Source organism: Gobio gobio (genome assembly GCF_949357685.1).
Source record: "Gobio gobio genome assembly, chromosome: 4".
In the NCBI taxonomy this organism is placed as follows: domain Eukaryota; kingdom Metazoa; phylum Chordata; class Actinopteri; order Cypriniformes; family Gobionidae; genus Gobio; species Gobio gobio.
In genome coordinates, this window is record NC_137100.1 from 11,477,434 (window position 1) to 11,496,768 (window position 19,335).

A 19,335-nucleotide genomic window follows, 5' to 3' on the forward strand; every position below is an offset into this window, starting at 1 on the left:
CATTAATATGAACTTTAAAAAGTACTAATAAATGGCCAATATGCTAGTAATATACATGCTAAAAAGCAACTAGTTAATTGCGACAAAACAAAAAAACAAATACAAAACGCACAAAATACCTTAATGTCCCACAAACGGATGTCAACTCTTGCTACACGAATCACAACAAGGGTTACAACCATCATTTGAAAAGAGAAACAAATTCAATGCAACCATATTCATTATTCATGCCCCAGTGCATGCTGGGAAGAAGGGCTACAATTGGGCCCATTTTCAGCCCAGGAGTTTGAAATTGAAATAGACACTTGAAATAGACACTACTGCTGGTCCAATTTATGAGCCACCCCCCGGGAATTCTCCCGATGGCCACTCCAGGCCTGCTGGGAAGAGTGTAAATGGGGATGAACTAACCAGTACAGGCCAACAGAACTCAAAAAGGCATTAATCTAACTCAAAATGATGTGCTTAGTTTGTCTGATTTAAGAAAGGCTTATTTTTTTTTTTTTATGATTATATCACAACTGAAATGCTGCATTGGGATCTGAAAGTCCAGTAAGTTTAACAATCAATAATAAGTAAATATTTGATTATTTGTTCAACATTATTTTATAGAACTCAAATAACTTTCGCAGATCCTTGGCTTTAAATTGAAATCGGAATTTGGTCGTATTCCGATTATTATGTGTCATGTAAATGTATTTACCTTATTGTTAAAACATGATTAAGTTAATATTCCGCTTTTCTGGAATATGCTTATATTAATTTGTACAGAATTCTCTCATATAAACACCTTATTAAAGGGACAGTACACCCTAAAATGAAACTTAAGTCATAATTTACTCACCCTCTTGTTGTTCTAATGCCGTATGACTCTTTTTTTTTTCTTTTATGAACCTGCTCATGCTCGTCCATATAATGGCAGTGAATAGCGACAAGCATCAAGCTTTGTAAAAAAAGATGCAGAAGTATCATAGATTGATCCCTTACGACATGTGCCGTTTATTCCAAGTGTTCTGGGGGTGATAGGGTTTGGTGAAAAACAAACCAAAATTTGACAAAATTCTTGGTCTTGGCTGATGTGCGCGCTCGTGAGAAGTTGTGAGAAATCAAGAAGATGAACAAAAACACAACATCAATACAACGCCTAGAAATCCCCAAAAGTATCTGTGTACTTTCTTCACTGAGTCAAACATCACCGGACCGGAACGTTGGACAGTCACAATGACAGTTGACCGATATATTCACCTCAGATGAATGGCTTGTATTTTGTCACATTACTGTAAGTCTTGATTTCTTACAACTTGTGTGTTTTTCTGGGCGTGTCGGAGTGAACTGCGGTACTACGTCGTGCAGCTACGCAGAAAAGACCAATGGTCAAAAGGTCAAGAATTTCAATAAATAATACACCGAACCCATATCGTATATCCAAGAAAACTTTGAATGTACGGCACTTGTCACAAGAGAGCATTATGTGACACTTTTCACTATTCACTAGCATTATATGAACGAGTGCGAGTGAGATTTTTTTTTTAAAATTCTCCCTTTGTGGTCCATAACTGAAATAAGGGCATTTGAACAACACCAAGGTGAGTAAATTATGACTTAATTTTCATTTTAGTGTGAACTATCCTTTTAAGCTGACATATTTGTGGTTGTGTTTTTCAAAAATATTAAAAGAAGTGAACATAAATCAATTTACAGACAGCTGAAAGCGCCGTAACAGTGTTATGACCTACATTTTCCAATTAATTGTATCTTCTGTGCTGTGTCAAGGACATGAATGAGAATTAATGAGCTGAATTACTAAAACAAATTAAAATAAATGGCAAGAGATCTCCAGTATTCCCACAAGAGATAAAGCAATATCTTGATTACATACAGGAATATTCCAATACCTGTGAAGCATTTAAACATCTGGAATCAAGGCTGAACCAGGATATGAATCTACATCTAAAAACGGTCAATAAATAAGCAAAAGAGAAGAATACATCCTGTAAAATGTGTGAAGCTTGAAGAAAAGAATGTACATGTTCAATAGTGTCATTTGACAAACTCAAATGGGATTGAGGTTCTCATTCACTTTGTACAAACCTCGCGGGCTATGGCGGTTACAGTACTCCACGGTAATGGATTAACTTTTAAAATACTCTGTCCTGAGCTTCCCAATTTAAAAGTTTCCCTGTTAGATGACATGCAAATAAATCCATGCTTTCAATTACATCTCAAAAGATGAAGCCAATTAAAGAGCACATTGGCTTCGCAATGGCTTTCCAAGAAAAAATCAATTCATTATTTTGGATAGAATTGCTGCAGGGATGTTGCACAACTAACTGTAAATTATTTCCCTTGTGGCCCACAGGAATAAAGCAAAGATTATTCAGCTCTCTCTCCACTCTCTCTCTTCCCCTCATGCTTCAATCAAAACAGCACATTTGAGGAGAAACTTTCCACTCAGCCCCTTTGCTTTAAAACAGGCATTTAAACTAGCAGAAAAAAAAGCATGCAAGTATGAATTAGAAATCTGTAGTCTTATTGGAACTGTTTTTTTATTTTATTTCTATTGTTGACATTGTTGATTTCATTAAGTCCTGTGACTGCAGCGCAGCCGGCTTCCCTAAAGCGTTTGCTCTCTCACTCTAGTCACGCGTGCGCCCTTCCGGTAAAAGAGCCCGTACGGCCCGTACCTGACGTCAGATAGACCCATACTTTAAAAAACGTTCTGAAACTTATGAGAAACCGAAAGGAGTATTTTTGGCACAGAAACACTCCATCAAACGTCCAACTTTTTTTTTTTTTAAACTTTGTCCACGCTCTTTAACAGTATAAAAAGTCTTTAACAGTGTAAAAAGTCTTTAACAGTGTAAAAAGCTCAGTATGCATGAAACAGCATTTCACCCCGCCTTTAAAGTCCTCATGAAATCAAAATCGATCTTATTTACTTTGTTAGCCCACATTACAGGTCTTAGGGTGAACATTTAATCAGTGCAAGTTAATACACATAAAAAAAATGTTTGCCGTGGTAATCTTTAATCAAAATCTGTAAAGTAACTTCCGGTCTTGAATGGCGTTCCCTTTCCGATGACGACTATGCGACGGCTTGGGTTTGAATATCCTTAACCACTCCCCTCCAACCGTTTGTCTGCTATGAGTGTGAGATGGAGAGGAGGAGCGCTGAAGGGAAACCCTGCCCTCTATTTATCTATCTATCCGTTTCGCTTGGAAATACGTCACAGCACTGAAATAAAATCAGTTGCAACTTCCGGTTCACTGGGACTTTAAGAAACTACTCAGGATTTACTAAACACACGCAGTGAAAAATTAGCGCTGAAAAGGTTATTTTTAAGAGTTATTTTTGCGACTGAACTTATTGCATATGCATTTGTAGGAGTTTTGCTTTCAGATGCTAAATTTATGGGAGGAGAGTATTTAAATTAGGGATGCACCGAATCCAGGATTCAGGTTCGGATTCAGCCGAATATTGGGCTTTTTGACCCTCCAAATTTTTTTCCACCGAACCGAACCCTAGGCTTGCGCTATGCGCCCCCCGCTGGTCGAACGTAATGAAGCCGCTGTTGAAAGTGAAAATGGAACTCATGAACAGAAAACGTGGCAGAAGGCTATTCAAGTCGAGCTACAATTCAGTTTGCAATGCCGATTTGTCTCGTTGTGGCAAGGACCCTAAACAATAGCCGCTGTTAAAACATTTGCGTTTGAAACATCCGAAAGAATACGAGTTGTGCATAAAGGAATCAGACAGCAGCCAAAATTTATTTTATTTTACCGTGCAAACAGCCGCATACAGATCAGATAAAATATAAATAAAAATAATAAAATAAATAGGCTGATGACAGAGATGATGACATTAAGATGACAAAACGAAAATACACTGAATCCGTTTGAAGCTTTGAAGAAGTTTTTTTTTTTTTGGTCAAATGAAAATAGCAGGCCTAGGCTACCTCAATCCACACCTTGTATGTTTTATTTTTTTTAAGTAACATGTCTAAGTGATGCGGGTTAGTCTGGAGCGCAGCCAGGAAACACCCTCTCAATCTTTCTGTCTCCGCAGCGCGCGCGCCTCTGCTGACAGCGCATGCTCCTTCTGCGCTCGCCTTTGTGCTATTCTTTGAAACGACAGAGGGCGACTCTGAAGAAGAACATACGCAACAATGTTTACTTTAGTAAACTTGAAAAAAAACACACTACAAAAAGCCTTAAACAAGGCTTCAGATGCACCGATGCCCCGGGAATACAGAGATAAGTACACCTCGCTAGAGTGGCCAGCCTCGGGAAGCGCCTTTCATTTGCTTTCCACCAGTCAGGAGCTTGTACTACTGCTGTATTTTTCTGTCGAAATGGTCCCAAGCTTTTCCATTGCTTCATTTTGCGAAATAGGCCTATATCTGGTTTGTGGTTGCACATGTCGACACGCTCCGTGAGTGAACAAATAACGCTATACAGCATAATTTTCTTAACCGTGCATAAAAAACAACAAAGCGTTAAAAACATTTAAACCATTTAACTGATAGTATTAATCGGTCAAAGTTCTTACTATATGCAGCAGCCATATCACCCTGTAGCCAGAGACTGGTTTCCCACTGAAGCTAAGCAGGGCTGAGCCTGGTTAGTACCTGGATGGGAGACCAAATTGGGAAAACTAGGTAGCTGCTGGTAGAGGTGTTAGTGAGGCCAACAGGGGGTGCTCACCCTGTGGTCTGTGTGGGTCCTAACGCCCCAGTATAGTGATGGGGACACTATACTGTAACAAGCACCGTCCTTTGGATGAGACGTTAAACCGAGGACCTGACTCTCTGTGGTCATTAAAAATCCCAGGATGTTCTTCGATAAAGAGTAGGGGTGTAACCCCGGCATCCTGGCCAAAAAAATTTGCCCATTGGCCCCTGTCCATCATGGCCTCCTAATCATCCCCATATATATATACGATTGGTATCATCCCTCAGTCTCCTCTCCACCAATCAGCTGGTGTGTGGTGGGCGTACTGGCGCAATATGGCTGCCGTCGCATCATCCAGGTGGATGCTGCACATTGGTGGTGGTTGAGGAGATTCCCCCCTTCTATGTAAAAGCGCTTTGAGTAGTGCCTAGAAAAGCGCTATATAAATGTAATTAATTATTATTATTATTATTATTATTACTTTCGGTTAACGGTTAAACGGTCAATAGCATCCCTACACTGCTGTAGACGTTGTTACTTCATTAATGTGTTTACTGTGATAATGGACTGAGGAAGAAGTTGAAACAACACAAATCTTAAGTTTTTTACTTAATTGTCATTTGCACTCAAATGAATTACGTTAAATGAAATTAAATGTCTAAAATGTTAAGTTAACATAAGCCATTTGTGTTGGGACTAAATTAATCATTTATGTTGCGCTGACTGAAACTGGGCAGTGGATTTCTAGTTCCCAGCATGCTTTGCATAGGGATGGATTAGGAGAGTAAATGTTGAAATTAAGCTGTGCTGTTTAATGTGTTTTTTAGTAAAGGGAAAGACCAGTTAATGTTTGTTGTTCAGTTATATTTGACATTTAAAAGAGTTTATGTTATGTCAGTTTTTGAGGGTACCATTATCGTAAAGAGCAGACCTTGTGGTTAGGCTGTGGGTGGCTATGTGAAATAAGTCTATGATGTTCTCAATGAGTTGTAACTATGCTAAAGCCAGTGAGAAGATGTTTTCTTACTTGATCATTACTTGCATGCTACAAATGTTACACATGGCATATGAACAAGTGTTGTGTTAGCTATTAGTTTTTATAGAAATAAATAAAATAATTTGGTTTGAGGGTCAGCACATAATTTACACAGTCTACATATGGTCATCAGTTCTACCCCTCTCAATCAAACGATCATGGAACATGTATGTGTGCACAACAGCTACCGACAAACTAACCACAAGCTCAACTCTTCACCACAATGGTAACAAAAAAAATAAAAAAATAAAAATAATATATATTCTACAAACTCTTTTAAATGTTCAAATTAACTAAACATTAAACACTTACACTCAAACAGGTCTTTCCATTTTCTTAAAAACACTGAAAACTCACGCAACTCTGCACAAGGGCACTAGTCTGAACAGTCACAGCACTGGTTGGCTCAACAAGAGTGAATTATGTTCAGGAAACATTCACAGAATATTGAATTTTGATGATGAATTTTACTCATCAGTGCAATTAACCCAGTTTAAGTTCAAATAAATCAGTTCAACTGTGTAGAAATAGGTGTCATTGTATTAAGTTAGACCAACAAGCTATTTTTTTTTTGAGTGCAAAAATAGCGCGTCTTAAACCAGACGATAACTGGTCATTATGGAAATGATCCGGCTGTGTCCGTGTTCATTAATTTGTGTGTTGTCAGTAAATCACACACATAACTTTCCACTCCCAACTGCGCTTTTATGGAATTGCGCTTTCACGCTAATTTGCCCCGTTTAATAAATCTGGCACTAGTTTTAGTATTTTTTTCATCTAAAATATTTTATATATATTTTATTTCAGATTTATTTAAAGTAGTTTTATAACATGTTATAAATTCTGTATGTATATATATATATATATATATATATATATATATATATATATATATATATATATATATATATATATATATATATATATATATATATATATATATATATATATTATGTATTCTACTCATTATAAGTAACTTTACAACTACTAACTTTGCAACTATAGGCCAACTAGCAGTCATTAGAGTATTAGTAGACTATGTGCTCAATATCTGCAAACACTTTATTTTGATGGTCCCCCAAAATACATTATAAGTAACTTTGCAAGTAAATGCCAACTTATTCTACTAACCTTCTACTAGCCCAAAAATGAAAATTCTGTCATCATGTTACTCACCCTCAAGTTCCAAACCTGTATGAGTTTCTTTGTTCTGCTGAACACAAAAGAAGATATTTTGAAGAATGTTTGTTACAAAACAGATAGAGCAACCATTGACTACCATAGTATTTTTCCCCCTACTGGTAGTCAATGGTTGCTCTATCTGCTTGGTCACAAACATTCTTCAAAATATCTTCTTTTGTGTTCAGCAGAACAAAGAAACTCATACAGGTTTGGAACAACTTTAGGGTGAGTAAATGATGACAAAATTTTCATTTTTGGGTGAACTATCCCTTTAACATAACAGTCTTCTAATACTCCAATGAGAATTAGTTGACATGTCGTTGCAAAGTTATTTATAGTTTGTAGAATGTCTAAAGTGGACTTTATCGAAATAAAGTAAAACCACAATAACAACCACAGTGGAATGGCACCATATAGGATTTATCCCTTGTCACATTATTGCATCACAAGTCATGCTGTAGACTGACTCATTTCATTAAATAAAAAAACCCCATAAAACACTATCTTTATTCAAATTTTTAGCAAGAGAGAAGTCACCAGATGAAATGGGTCGTAAATGTTCGACTTGCAAATAGCATCTGAATTAGGTTCGCTTTAAAATCTCCCCACTGAGCAAATGAGTTATTAGCTCGGAATTACTCTGATAGCCTTAGCTGAAACTGCATAATCATAATTTTCATTCAAAGTGCATTACTGACCTGCCTGCCTTGTTGAAATGGAAGTCTTGGGTACTTGCACTAAGAAATAAAATTCATTATAGGCCCTGAAAAGGCTTTTCATCTTGCAGCAGACCAGCTCGATTCTTTTCCTGACATCTCATTTTTATGCAAGGTAAACTTTAAAGGTCAACAACATCCACCCGTTGAATTTATTTAATTCATACGATTCATGTTCAGAAAAAGCCTATTGTGCTGGTGTTGCCTACCGCTGTCATTGCCTCCACTCCAAGCAAAAGGCTAAACAGATGGTCATGGACACACAGGGACTCTCAGTAAAGGAAGCTGAATCAAATCCAGGTTTATTTTAGGCAAATAATAGCCAAGCACAGAAAAGACTACAGTAATAACAACATTAAGATTTAACTCAGAATTGATTGAGTCTCTCATCCCTTGCAAAAAGATGTGGTACCATGGTGACTTACAGTATCAAATGGTAATACGAATGACTTTGTACTTTGATTCAAATAATGCCATGGTATTACCATAATATATTATGATATTATTACTCTTAGAAAGAAAAAAAAGTTCATTGGGGTTCTATATAGAACACTAGGGTTCTGGGCTCAATTTTAAAGAACCCGTCATGCCATGAACTCATGAACAATAACATGGTTTTTGATCATTTTTTAATGATAGTAATATAGCGCTCTGCTCTAACGCAAGAGACAGGCCAACGCTGCCCCAGCCCATAACTTTACTCTGAATCATTTTAAAGTGACAGCAATGTGTGAGCGTGTGGTTGGGAATGCAAATAGTAGTATCATTCCCGTGGTGGGCAGTATTTACAGTGACAGACAGCGAGAGCCGAGTGGTCTCATGTGATGGGTGAAACAGCCAGCTCAGATGGATATGGACAGCTTTAGTTGTAAATAACAGCAAGGGAGCTTTTGCAAGCCATTAAACACTTCACATGCAGTCAGAGCAAGGTAAACCTGAGCCTCTTATCCAGACAAAAGGATACCAAAGATACAGGCTATTTGATAAAAGACACTGCTGAGGTGACAGACTGCCCTTACAATGAGATACTTCTAAGAAATGTACAGTTGTGTGCACTGTACAACGAATAACCAGCTTGGTGTGTGTAGCAGCAAATGCTTCATGGGTTTTAACAAGGATGTATGTTGCTGTGGTCAAGTGGCTTGCAATAAAATATGGGCATATTACAGTCAACATGAAATGGCTCTCGGAATCAATTTGACTTCCATGACATAAAACAAGATATTCTGAAACTGGATTTTTAACCTTTAAATGTAAGGAAAGACTAGAATATTTCCATCAGAAATTGAATAGATTGTAGAAAGGGGCTGTTCTATACTAGAAAGTCAGTTTAACCCTGAAAAGCCACATATTTTCATGACTGTCTGAGGTCATGTAATTTATTTTCCACTATTACAAAGCAAAATGAAAAGGTTACTTTGATTATTCAATAAATAAAAAAAAGTTTCAAATATTATAAAGGTGAGGAATTTGTTGTTGTTGTGATCAGTAAATTACCATAAAAGCCTGACCATAAAATCCTGATGATATATATTGTACACTATATTGCCAAAAGTATTGGGACACCCCTCCAAATAATTGAATTCAGGTGTTTCAATCACTTCCATGGCCACAGGTGTATAAAATCAAGCACCTAGGCATGCAGACTGCTTCTACAAACATTTGTGAAAGAATGGGCCCTGACCTCAAGCCGATAGAACACCTTTGGGATGAATTAGAGTGGAGACTGTGAGCCAGGCCTTCTCGTCCAACATCAGTGCCTGACCTCACAAATGAGCTTCTAGAAGAATGGTCAAAAATTCCTGTAAACACACTCCTAAACCTTGTGGAAAGCCTTCCCAGAAGAGTTGAAGCTGTTATAGCTGCAAAGAGTGGGCCAACTCCATATTAAACCCTACAGATTAAGAATGTGATTACATGTGCATGTAAAGGCAGGTGTCCCAAAACTTTTTAGTGTAAATCAGTGGCGAATGACTTCTTTAACTGGGTATGCTGGGTGATGTGTCATGCCAAAAAGCACCTGAAGCGTTGGATGGGTTTATTATAAGCGAGACGCTCGCGTTCGCTCTATACCAGGGGTGTCTAAAGTTCGGCCCGGGGATGAATTTTAAATGGCCCGCAGCTTGTCTATTAAAATATACATTATATGTGGCCCACCACGCATAATTTACAAATCATGCAGTTTCACAATGTCAAAACAAGGTGGCAGTACTAGATTTAAGGCCAGGGAAACTTTAACGTGCCAAAAGCGGAACGAAACAGCGCTACTAGTGCGCAGCGCAACTCGCGGACTGAGTCTGAACAAATGTGTTTACTTGTCGAGTGTCTCGATAACACGACCACTAAACATCCAGTGATAAGCGCTCGAGTTTGCCGTAGACTAGAGGACTCCGGTACAATCTGCACATCTCTCTGTGGTTTAATGTAGTTTAAAGCCAGTTGAAACTGTGCTGACTTAACAACACTAACGTGCAAATCAGTAGAAATGTTGAGCCAATCCAGTTAGAATACTTTTCAACATACAATTCACCAACATTTATCATGGATATACTGTGGTAACACTAACTGTAACCGTGGTATTTTGTCAGAAATGTAGGTTAATATCTCATTTTATTAAATTTTTAATGTAGACATGTGTTAAATGAGTAATAAAGGCAAAATTACACACAATTTTTTTGTCATAAACTTTTGTACACTTGTATTTATAATAATTGTCTTTATAGAATACTATAAAGCCATTCTAGGTATAGAAAATTTGTTTCTACCTGTGGTGATCTAAATAGAGTACTCGTTAAATTAAATAAGAATAGAGTTCTAACTCAGCAATAATATTTTACCCTTTAAAAATTAGGTTGTTAAGAGTTTTACAGATATTTTTTGTGTATTAAATTTACATCTGTGTCATCTCAAGCTACTCTACTGTCAGCTCAAGGTTTGTCAAATCTGTCATTCATATTCATATATAAATAGAAATAGAAAAGGAAACAGCCCCAAATGTGTCCACAACATCGAATCTGGCCCCCTTTTGAAAAAGTTTGGACCCCCTGCTCAATACAGAGTGTTAGCTACTTGACAGCTAAAAGTATTCTTAATATGTTGGACCTTTTATTGATAGTAGCCTAGATTACCTGTTGAGACATGACTTCACAAGCATGAGAGCTGTATTTGTGACGTTTGAGTTGAGGGAGGCAAAAGGGCCATTTGTGAAATATGCTGTATCTTTGTAATTCCGATGGGTGACGATACATAACAACAGAGCGTAGGCGCCAACGCTGCTGTGTATCTGCTTCCCCAAAACAATCCGTAAAAAAAAATTCGTAGTTCAACTTGTACTTCATGTGGTAACATCTAAAATAACTGGTTTTGTTTAAATGAAATAAATGATTTAAGATTACTGATAGCTGAATTCAATCAAACTGAAAAAACAAGGATAACTGTCAGAAGATATAACCTGATTTCTCCAGCCAGGTAAAATTACTTGATATGATCTTTTTTTTTATGATGATGAAAGTCCTTTTCCACCTTGATGTAAATACACTCAAAAAATTAATTAATTACCGTTACTTATTTTAAAATTAATAATCAAATGATAATTTGTCAGACTTTACAGGATTAAGGAAGTAAATGACATCCATTTTACTTTAAAAAGGTTCAAGTTAACGTTAAAGTCTTAATCGATCCCTCAGGTTTAGAGTCTGAGGAAAAAAAACATAAGGTCATGATGACCTCACGTCCAGAATCTATCCTCTTTCATATACCAGGACTATTCCCTTGTCTGAAAGTGTGTGCATGATACTAGTCACAATTGGAAGGCCATGTGATATTTTATTTATGATGTACTATTGAAGCAGGAGTCGCAGTGAAGCCCATGTAGTCAACACATTCTCTGTCCCCCGCGTGCTTATCGAGAAATGCCTTCACATGCCAAACTGAGCTGTTTCAAGGGAACATGCGGAGCTGATCCTGTGTGAATGTTAAAGGCCTCTCTCACTGGCCAGGCTTGAAAGAGTAGCTCATGTTAATGGAGGTCGAGAGACTGGCTTTGCGAGGTAAGAGGGCTAATTGTGGTCAGACTGAGCCTGTTGGGAAAATGGCTGAGGTTACATATAAGTCATAGTGTTACATTTGTAGGGGCCCAATGTCTGAGACCACCTCTGAAAATGACTGAAGACATTGAAAAAATACATTTGACATTGAACACAATGGTCCAGAGCATGTCCTTCATTTGCAGAAATCATACATGGACTCACTCTCTTCAATCCAAGTGAAACCAATTTCAGTTTACATGAATCCCTAACTTTACAATCCGATTCACATATTTGTTTTTGTAATGTGCATTACATAACTTCAGCGCTTCAGTGAGAAGCAATCGACCGACAGGGAGAACAACTACTGTGTGAGTACTGTATCCATTTTCTCATTTGATCTTTAGTCCAGCAGTTATTTAGAACATTGTCTGTGTGGTGTAGTGAGCTTTTTGTTTGTAGTCATGTATGTTAATGTGCTGACCACGTGATCTCTCGTGAGTAAAGACGTTTCGCTAGACGTAGCCAGCTGTATTCAATAACGACACTTAACGTGAGTATAAATTGAGTTCTACTCCGCGGCAGCCCTCGTGTGAAGCCCTCATCGTGTGAAGACCGAAGAGTGTAGACTCTACTCTGTGCGACTTCACTCGAGCAAGGACACCGACAAGGCACTTGAGTATAGCTTTCTCTTCTCTCTGACACTTTTGTGTTTAGCTTGTTGTTTTCCATCTATTTTTCTGACCAGTATTCACTATGTGCTTTCAAATCTCTACTATTACTACTAATACCCGTAAATCACGCTCTGTACATTCAAGACGACGTAATCCTAATAATCTGCGTTATTTACCTATATCCTCTGCTACATTAGTGTCCATTACAATTGGTCTCTGGAATTGCCAGTCTGCTGTAAACAAAGCAGACTTTATTTCATCTATCTCCACTCATTCACATCTCACTCTCATGGTCCTAACTGAGACCTGGATCAAACCAGAGGATACTGCCACTCCTGCGGCCCTCTCTACTAATTTCACTTTTTCACACAGCCCTCGCCCGATTGGGAGGGGTGGAGGTACTGGTTTGCTCATCTCAAATGATTGGAAATTTGAGCCCATTACTTCTCTATCTGGCAACAGTTCATTTGAATCACACTCAATCACTATCACTCACCCTGCTAAAATCCATGTTGTAGTTATTTATCGCACTCCAGGTCAACTAGGTAACTTCTTGGAGGAATTGGATATGTTACTCTCTCACTTCCCTGAGGATGGCACTCCTCTGGTACTGCTCGGTGACTTCAACATTCACCTTGATAAACCCCAGGCTGTAGACTTCACCACTCTTCTGACCTCATTTTACCTTAAGCGAGTATCTACTACAGTTACTCACAAACCAGGTAACCATCTGGACCTTATCTACACACGCTACTGCTCCACAGACAACACTTTAGTTACTCCATTGCACACCTCAGACCACTTTCTCATCACTCTTAACCTCATACTGACTCCTGATACAACACACACTCCTCCCCAGATCACCTTTCGGCGTAATCTACGCTTGCACTCTCCCTCTCATCTCTCCACTATGATTTCATCCTCACTCCCTCCACCTGCTCAGTTCTCAGCACTGGACACTAACAGTGCTACTGACACTCTTTGCTCCACTCTAACATCTTGCTTAGACAACTTCTGTCCCGTTTCATCCAGGCCAGCCCGCACCACCCCCTCTGCCCCCTGGCTGTCTGATGTTCTCCGCGAACATTGTTCTGGACTGGCGGCAGAGAGGAAGTGGCGCAAAACTAATAACGCTACTGACCTTACCCTTTATCAGTCTCTTCTCGCTTCTTTCTCTGCAAATGTCTCCACTGCTAAGACTACATACTATCACAACTCTCGTGCACTTTTCAAAACTTTCTCTTCGCTCCTTTGTCCTCCTCCTCCTTCATCAGCTCTTACAGCTGGCGATTTTGCATCATTCTTCACAAACAAAACCTCCTCCATCAGCAGCCAATTCTCCACACCACAAACTGAAACGCACATTTCAACAACCATCACACACACGCTACCCTCTTTCTCTCTGCTCTCTGAAGCTGAAGTCTCCAATCCTTTCCAATCACCCCACTACCTGTCCGCTTGATCCTATCCCCACACACCTCCCTCAGGCCATTTCTTCTTCAGTTACTCCTGCACTCACTCACATTGTCAACACCTCTCTTCACACCGGGACCTTCCCCACAGCATTTAAGCAGGCTCGGGTAACCCCACTGCTTAAGAAATCCTCTCTGAACCCAGCACTTTTAGAAAACTACCGACCGGTATCCCTTCTGCCTTTTATTGCAAAGACACTTGAGTGAGTTGTGTTCAACCAGCTCTCTATGTTTCTTGAACAGAACAATTCACTGTTTCAATTCACAATTCAACAGTTCAAATGATAAAATTCACTGACCACATTACTGCAACAACCTGGTCCTGCAGATTTGCGTTATACAACATTAGGAAGATTAGACCCTTCCTATCAGAGCAGGCCACACATTTCCTGGTCCAAGCTCTTGTTCTCTCCAGACTGGACTCCTGTAATGCTCTTCTAGCGGGCCTTCAGGCATGCATTATCAAACCCTTGCAACTGATCCAGAATGCAGCGGCGAGGGTGGTTTTTAACGAGCCAAAGAGAGAGCACGTCATGCCTCTCTTCATCAGTCTGCACTGGCTACCAATAGCTGCTCGCATCAAATTCAAGGCACTGGTGCTCGCCTACAAAGCAACCACTGGCTCTGCACCATTATAACTAAACTCGCTTGTTTTGTGTTCTAGATTAATTAAGACTTGTTACAGCACTTGCATATTGTTGCCCTTGACTGTCCTAGTTGATTCTATTGCACTCATTTGTAAGTCGCTTTGGATAAAAGCGTCTGCTAAATGACTAAATGTAAATGTAAATGCAAATGCAGCGTGCAGTCACTGTGTTCAGAACCACCGAGATAATGCTGCCGCAAGCATAATTGCCATTTTTACCTTGATGACATATCTAAAAACAAAGCTGTCAGATTTTTTTATTGTGTGCAAATTTTTTGTAAATATTCAGTCTCCAGTACTAATTAGTTCATAAGACGTAAAACCTAAATAAACACACACATGTTCATAAGATTTGTATGGTGTTCGTAAGATTCGAAAGTTAGTCAATTTAATTTATGGAAGTCAATTTATGGAAGTCATAAATTCCCATAATCGATCGTTGTTTAAATTAATGATTAATTAATCTAATAATTGTTAACCATAACCTTCTAAATCCGAAGTGGAGGGTTGTTTTAAAGCTTAGAAGCTTCGCTTTACAGTGAATATAGGGATATGACCATCACTTAAAGGTGCAGTGTGTGAATTTTAACGGCATCTAGCAGTGAGGTTGGGAATTGCAACCACTCAATGCTCACCCCTCCTTTCGAAGCACATAGAGAAGCTACGGTGACTGACACAGGACAAAGATGTCGTCGTTGGAGAGAGCAGAGAGTGACTAGTGTTCTGTAGAGAAGTTTTAGGGCTACTGTAGAAACATGACAGCGCAAAATGACGACTTCACTGTAAAAAGACCTGCGGTGTATGTAGATAGAAATGGCTCATTCTAAGGTAATAAAAACATAACAATTAATTATGTAAGGTCCACTGAAAACATAGTTATGTATATTATATTGCATTTCTGTCAATAGATCCTGATAAATATTACACACTGCACCTTTAACAAAATGTGCTGAAGTATTAGAAGTGTTCTATTTTCATAGTGTGGAAAAAATAACTGCTTTACATGAAAATGTGATATGTAAAATCATAGTACATAACAGATAGCCTTGTGTCATATATTGCTGAAAAGGTCTCAACTAGCAGAATACAACAAGCATTTTTGGTTCAGTTAGAGACAAAACTATATCAAGTATCAAGTATTTGTATGAAAAAAACTGTGCCAACGCACATGTAAACAGCACCAGGTTACTTTTTTTTAACTTTGCGAAACATTCGTAAACCTTAGTAGGCAGCTGAAGCACACTTGGATTGGTTTGATCGCTCAGATTGACAGGTCTTGATTTAATGTATGCCATAGAATAGGAGAGCACTGCTGAAACAACGCTGGAAGATCATAACTCATCAATCATGATCTTATTACTTGTTTATTCTATTAACCTTTATTGTGCCGTTTACACAAGTGAGTAGTTCTTAGGTTCAGTAAAATCACTTGTTAGGACCCTTGGTTTATTATGTTTTGAAATAAATGGCTAGCCTACCTTATCCATTGCATGGCTTGAAGATATTAAGATAATAACTACAGTGTGCTCGCTTAATTTTTCCTGCTGCACGTGTTTAACACAAGCCGCACACACCTCAAAACTAACGACCATGCTTAATCGACCATCTATAAGTTTTAGATTAGATTATTATCAACAATTAATCCATCGTTGATTAATTGTTAGCTTGTCACATCTGTTCTGTGTTTATGTGTTGCTTCAGTTGGACTTTGAGTTAGTTTTGCACTGTTTTCAGATCAGTTTCCTTTGTTTTCTTTATTCGTGCTCATCTGTTGCCATGGTGTTTGATTGACCCTCATGTGTCTCACCTGTGTCTTGTTAATTGCATTGCTTAGTCGTTAATAGGTGTTGTTCTGTTTCCTGTGTTTTTGTTTTCTAGATAAGCTGAAGAAGTGTAATTTGGAGGAGTTTATTATGCTTAAAAAACTGCAAGCGTATAAATATGTGTATGCATATAAATATCTTATCTATTCCATTTTGATTTGATATCTCTGATTTTCAGTGTGGTCTCAGATTTGGATCACACATGTATATACAAACTCTCTCTCATACTCTGCTTTGTATCCAGGGATTTATACATGTGATAATTCAAAATAAATGCATGTGTGCTGCCTATTGTGTGTGTTAATGCATTGTGTTGTATCTGCATGTGTGCGTCTGCTCTGTATGTAGGATAATTATTAGATGCTTTGAACGTGAATGTGGCTCTGTGGGTGTACAGCATTTGCTAGCCTAAATCAGTGCAGGATTCATTTCAGGCACTTGGCATACAACATATAGGTTCTGCCATTGTTGTGTCTATAAACACCTCTTATATGAGCCTCTCTGATTGCTTCCTACTTCCAAATCCCCCAATGAGGATGAACAGACCTCTTAAGTATTTAGAAAATGTATAAAGAAGGTCTTTTCATGCATAAAGCCCACATAAACACATGGCACATTGTGTATCTATCCCATATCTTCCAGCTATTGAACACACACATCCATGTGTCTAACACTTTAGCTCCAAAATCTAGTGAGCTGCCTTGCTGTCTACTGCCCACATAGACAACTGCCCTCTCTGGCAATGTCCTAACAGGACCCGTGTAATGACTGATTAGCTACATAGCCTAAAAACGTATACAAAAAGACCTGACTTACCGGTAAATTACTGTTAAGAGATCATGTGTGAACAAGGTCTTCTCAAAAATACCATTAAATCAGTTCTGGCAATTTCCCGGTATGATAGCATTACCAGTAAATGATGCTGTTTGTGAACAAAGAACACAATTACCGGTATGAGTATGCACGAGGTCAGGCTGATTTAAGAAGTCTGCTCTGGGCCAATCATAAAGCTCTGTTGGAGCTGTTTACGGTAAGTTACGTTGCTTTTAACTCTTTCCCCACAAGCATTTAAAAAAAAGTTGCTAGCCACTGCCAGTGTCTTTGATCATTTTCACAAAGATTTCATGGCCCCCAGAATATTTTGTTGTGTGAATATCTGAATATGCAATATATCAAAAGAAAGAGCAGACCCTCTACCTTTGAACAAAGAAACCCTTTTTATTTTAACTTCATACATTCCTTTTTAATCAACACTTGAATGTGGGTACGTTTCATAAAAAAATAGCCACATTTTGATTAAAAAGCTGAGAAAATCGCGTTTTTGTCAAAGACTACATCCAGATCGAATTCAGAATGATGATCAAAACATAGATGGAGTGATAGAGTCCGTCAACACCCCTAATACTTGCACAGTCTTATAGCAAGTGAAAACGGCAAGTGAATAAAATAGCTTATCAAAATAAGCAGTATTCTCTGCTCTCAAATGCTGGGTGCGTTTCCGCTGTCTGTGCTGAAACCACGGATGTGCACACAGAAAGCTGCCTCTCAGACGCCAGACCACAAGTACTGAAACTGAATCTACTAAAATCTTATTATAGTCAATTAAAACTAAAACTAAAACAATTCAGAAGCCTAAAATGTTATGGTCAAAAGACTATGACTAACACTAAATCAAAATTTGCTGTCAAAATGAACACTGGTATGAAGTATGGTCGGTCAAATTATTTTTACCTGCCAAGTTGCCATAGCCTTGTGGATACAGTGCTAACACATAGGTAACGTTCGACAATGATGTTAGTTAGCATGCAAAAACGTAGTTGGGCTAATAATGTTAACTGAAGACCTTTCAGAAATATGTTTTTACATAATCCTGTCAAATAAAGACAATGTAGAAACCTTTCTTTTCTAGTATGATTTTGACTTTGATAAGAGCTCTGTAACTTTTAAACAAGTATTTAAATGAGTTCAAGATATGCTGGCATGTCAGATGGAGCATGACTGACTGGCTTAAACTACCATGATGGCACAGCGTGCATTCATACAACAATGCAACAATAATAAAATAATGCATTTACTTTTACTTTTGATACTTAAGTACTTTTATAAGCAAGTACTTCTGTACTTTTACTTAAGTAAAAATCTGTCTTTACAACTTTCACTTGTAATGGAGTAATATTTGACCAGTGGTACTTTTACTTTTACTCAAGTAATGGAGTTTTGCACTTTGTCCACCTCCGTACATTTCTAACATTTATAATGTGTTTAGAGACAAATCTCAGAATTGCATTTACAGGGACTTTAATGTTGATTATCGCATTATTTTACATGCATATGATTACATATGATATCGCTTATTTCTGTATTGTCTTTGCATGTGCTTGGATCAGGAGATTTACTACTCTTTCAGAAGATGTGTAATAGCGTCCCCTACCGTATAACAGTGAAAACAAGGAAAGCTGGACAATTCTGTCAATGACGGGGAAAGAGTTAATAGAGTGGTGCAGGGATGACACACAGTACCCGGCCCAAAATAAAAGTTCTGTCAGGACCACTATCTTCAAAGATGATTGACTATTAGCATACAGTTTGGATTGGCGGTATGGTTCTGTTCTGGGCAAGAACTCCCTGCGCATCCATGTGGCCTTAGGATGAACAGAACAGAACCAACATAATGTATTTCAGATATCTTTAAGGTCAATATTTAATGCACAAAATAATTTGTGAATTTAGTCTGATTCAAGGGGAATCAGAATACCAAATCCTGACTGGACGAGAGGAGGAGCTGGGGATCAAGGATGGCAAATGTGAGATGAGAGCTCTGGAGAAATGTGATAAAGCTGCTGATAGTACTGAGGGAGCTTATATATATATATATATATATATATATATATATATATATATATATATATGCTGTGATAGACATCATATTCCTATAGGCACACATGATCAGCTGACAGTCAGCTGATGCAAGCTTGACTAACGTGACCTGCCAGAACAAATGCTATACTTGATTCGCTGTTTGGATTTAAATAGACAAATGCTTAAGAGTCAATGATTGGATCATTATTGCAGAGATTATTATGTTTTTTT

At 38.1% G+C, this 19,335-nt stretch overlaps 1 protein-coding gene across 2 annotated transcripts in view; it reads right to left on the reverse strand.

The window, feature by feature from the left end:
* tmem132e (transmembrane protein 132E) overlaps nt 1-19,335 on the reverse strand; it is a 541,290-nt gene that overhangs the window by 32,244 nt on the left and 489,711 nt on the right. The window lies entirely within an intron of this gene.